Source organism: Protomyctophum parallelum, assembly GCF_964188405.1.
Source record: "Protomyctophum parallelum genome assembly, chromosome: 9".
Classification (NCBI taxonomy): domain Eukaryota; kingdom Metazoa; phylum Chordata; class Actinopteri; order Myctophiformes; family Myctophidae; genus Protomyctophum; species Protomyctophum parallelum.
The window spans coordinates 32024666-32029017 of record NC_139706.1 but is presented as its reverse complement, the minus strand read 5'-3'; positions in this window follow the sequence as shown (position 1 = coordinate 32029017).

Below are 4352 nucleotides of genomic sequence, written 5' to 3'. Positions count from 1 at the left end.
GTCCAACAGGCTTGACATTTAAATTCACACTCTCTTCACTTCTCTTCTCTTATCTCCTCTCTATCTCTCTTGGCAGCTCCCGGTAGATAACAGTAGCAGAATGTGGCTGTACAGTACTGTCTGCAGGCAGGGCTCTCTCAAGTGTGATCGTGTGCATCTGTATGAGTGTTAGTTGGAAGAGCTGTTGTGTAGCTTTGTGTCATGTCTGTCTGTCTGAAATCTGAATAACTGACTATCTGACTCTGTGTGCTACCAGACAAGGAGGTGGGGTATGTTTGTCTACCGTTCAGCCCATACCCACAACTCCAGAGGAAAGCTCCTGTATCCTGAAACTAAGTGGGTGTGGCTTAATTATATACTTGACAAAACCTTTTCCTCCGAGGTAGAAAGCCTGGTGACGTGAGGTTAGACAAAACCCTTTGTAATTGTTGCCAGTCACTGGCCATGAGACAAAGTGATAGCAAAGTGTTTTCATGAACTGTAAAAGATGGCTTGTGTTGAGAGTCACTGTTACGGCCAGCCATAATTAGGTTATTTTGTATTTGGTATTATCTGTTGTTTCCTGTGTTCTGAGGTGGAGAGTTGATGAGAGGAGAAGGAGACCTGTGTCATCATGAGACTGATTACTGGAGAGTGCTTGCTGCTGTGGGGAACTAGTCCTCTCCATGGATTGGCCGGCTCTGATGAGCCCTATAATACCAGCAGTGGATTTGGTGGTGGCCACGCCCGATCTATAAAGATCAGTCACAAACAACTCTGTTCAGCTTCAGGGCAGCAGGGAATCGGTCCCCCTGTCCTCTCACCACTATCCTGCGACCATCATGTCCACTTCTTTATTTGCGATAAGTTTTGAGTTCTGTTTTTGATTTGTGTTTGCTATGTTTGAAGTTGTGTTTTGTTAGTTTAGGTTTATTTGGGTTATTGTATATTGTTGTAAATATTCCTGATTTTGGGCTGTAAATAAATGCACATTCCGTTTTATTGCAATTGTCTTTCTGCATAGACTAGACTAGGGGGCGTAACAGTCACATAATTATGTTGATGGAGAGATGTATCATTCGTTTTTAACTGTGCCGAATGTAGTTGCAACAATGAAGGAAGGAGGTCCGAATAAAGCAGAGAAATGTTAAATGAGAGATGTTGGATGTCATTAAAAAAACAGTGTAAGCAGTTCAACCTGCATACAAATGAATCACACTACAATACAATACAGATAGCCATGTTCCAGTATTACAGATATGCTGGTTAAAAACAAATACATACTACATACATCTTTGTATTTGAGTTAAAGTATACTGCAATGTAGAAATGCTGTTACAAGTAAAAGTCTGGTAATTAAAGTTCACTTGTATGTCAGCTTACCAGTTTATATAAAGGAGAGGGTCATGACTTTCAGAAATCCTGTGCCCCCTCAGTGTCAAGTTTATGTGAGATAAATTACCAGAGTTATTTGTCTTCAGAGCAGACACCTCCTTCTGCAAGGCTGTAAACACATTTGTTAAATTTGCATTGATTTAAATAAAATTGTAAGATAGCAAACAGAGCACGGCAACAATAGGGCAAATATGAAAACGATTGGGTACACGTATGTGTTTCAGTACATGCTTGAAATGTATGTTTATTGTTTAATACCTGTATTCCATGTCTCCAGCATCTGAATCCCACTGGCCTTGGCCTGCTCCAATCTCAATATCCAAACAGAGGTCAGAGGTGGAGATGGCTTCTCCATAGCCCCTCTCGGAACCCTCCATAAAGCTTTTCTGAAATTTGGATGTCACTTTATGTAGGGTCCCTGTGCGTATCTATATTTTCGTATGGGAATGTTGCAACGCGGACATAAATATGCTCGGTAACATCGTATCTGCGGCGTTTGACGGCCTCTTTTTGTTTGAGTTATTCTGAATTTGTGAACTATAAGTACCTACTGTATACATACCGCTGCGAATATCTCCTGTGTTTGTATTGAGTTTGTGCTTAAAATGTACTGTAAATTCTACAAACTGTTAATAAATATTTCAATCAATCAATCAATGTGGCGCGGAAGCCGGTAAGTATTTTTAATCTATGCTTGACCGATTTGGAAGCTTGGATTCTTCTTGTTTATTTACCGTTCATTGTACCGCCTCCCGATGTGCGGTTGGCTTGTGCCGGCTACGTTCCTGCCTCTGATCTGCTCTGTCATAGCTATAGCGCCACTAGCTAGCCAGATAGGCGGTACAATGAGGTGTCAATAAACAAGGAAGGAAAAGAAGAATCAAAGCGACCAAATCGGTCAAACAAAGAAAAAATACTTAACGGCTTCCGCGCCACAGGAGATATTCGCAGCGGTATGTATAGGTACTTATAGTTCACAGATTCAGAAGCCCTCAAAGGAAAAAAAGTCCTCAAAGAGCGCAGAAGGACTTATCCGAAGTTGTTTACGTTAATTTATGTGTGCGTACCCGGTGGCAGGGTGGAGCTGGAATAGGACCCAATGCTCTGGGTCTACAAAATGTCAGAAACTTCAGTAGCATTGGGTTCTGCTTGTAGGGCTAGCTTCTCCATAAACTGGATGAGTGAGCTTACATCCTGTCCATGCCCACGTACTGTCCTAGCTAACAGCACCACCAGGTGGAGCAGTGGAGTAACAGCAGCCTTCATCCTCAAATCTCACTTGGATGGTTCAGCTTTATATAACTAAGCAGCAAGGTCATGAATATTTAATTTGTATCAAAGTTTGTGGGAACTACCTGTCAGTGGGGAGTGTTGGCTGGGAGGAGGAGTAGGACTAAGGCCCTATATGTCCTATCTGGGGGTGGGGGTGGGGGGGGGGGGTTTGGCTGATGAATGAATATCAACATCCTAATACTGGGGGGTCAAATTATGACAGGCAATTCCTGCTGTCAAAATATAAGTACACAAAATGTGCACAGGCTGGGCAGCAACATATGTGGTAGTATTGCTTGAAATACAGTGAGACAACCGTGAAAGAAAAGTGGATTTGAGTACCTTCATGTTTAGTCTGTAGTTTTCAAAAAGCTCAACGGTTAAGAATTAACCTGTGATGTCATGACATACTTTTTATTTGTGTTTTTTTCTATTCACTTGGTCATTAAGGTCCACAGAATGAGAGGTCTGCTCTGCCGGAAACATAGAGAAAAAAAAGTTATGGCCAAAATTGGGTTTTTTGGGGGTTTTCTAGTAGTGTATGTACGGATTTGGCAATCCGTGTTATTTCACCGTGTTTGGGTGAGATCGTGCTGGAGGAATCATATCTCACAGTTAGATTGCGAAGTTATATTTGTACCACGTATGTGCGTAAATCTCCAGATCCCAACTCGACTTTTCTCTCCATATAATTTCAAAATGATAGACACTTTACCATTGCTCTGGCGACTTGGCAAGTCCTGCACAGAAATTAATAGCATAGTCAGACCTATAGAAGTGTCCACAAGTACAACCAGTTGTGAGCTTGTAGAGTGGCTATATTTTCGAGCTGTATAATAAATGTCACGTTATAATGTAGGCTAATACAAGTTCACGCGCGCACATTGTCAGCATGGCAGTAGCCTGGGGTCCACCCTACTGTATGCTTTCTATGGCATAGGCAGCTCCCGGCCGGATCCGCCGGGAGAATCTAGACACAGCTGCGCGACATGACACTGATTAATTAGAGCGACAGAGAGAGAGAGGAGTGTGTGTGTGTACATGTGTGCGTCAATTTAACAAAGATGCCGACAATCCGAAATCAGCAGAGTGATCGACGTTTGCGCTACTCTATGCCGAATTGAAGTGGACTCGGACCCAGACTTTTTTTTTCCTCCCTGGAAATAAAAACGTCTGGGTTTCCGAGGCTAGCATGGCAGTGACATGCAGTCAATGGTGCACCCTTAATTACCTAAACATGAGAGAGATGTGCCATATATGCGCACGCACGATGTGATTCCATTCACACCTCTCTCTCTCTCTCTCTCTCTCTCTGCACCCTCTCTCTGTAAAGACAATAATCCGGAGAAATCACAAACTGGCTTCCTTTAAATACCAGAACACTAATAACTCAAGCATCTTAGCTGTGTTGCCCATGTGGACTCAGTCCCTCAATCAACTCAACTCAACTCAATTGTTGTTAAGGAATGTTTTATTGTTCACTTGTTGTCTGAGACCATACACAAAACCATGGTCTAAATTGGGGTCCGGGACCCCTAAGGGGTCCTCAGAGATACTGCAGGAGGGCCGCCTGTGTGATAGAAACTGTATTTGTTTTTTAAACCCTCATATCACAACTCTGGGGGAAACAGACAAAATCTCAAGCTCACAGCACGTCACAGACATTGCAGATTCAAGGCTATTCTCTGCAAATAGGTTTGGTTTAG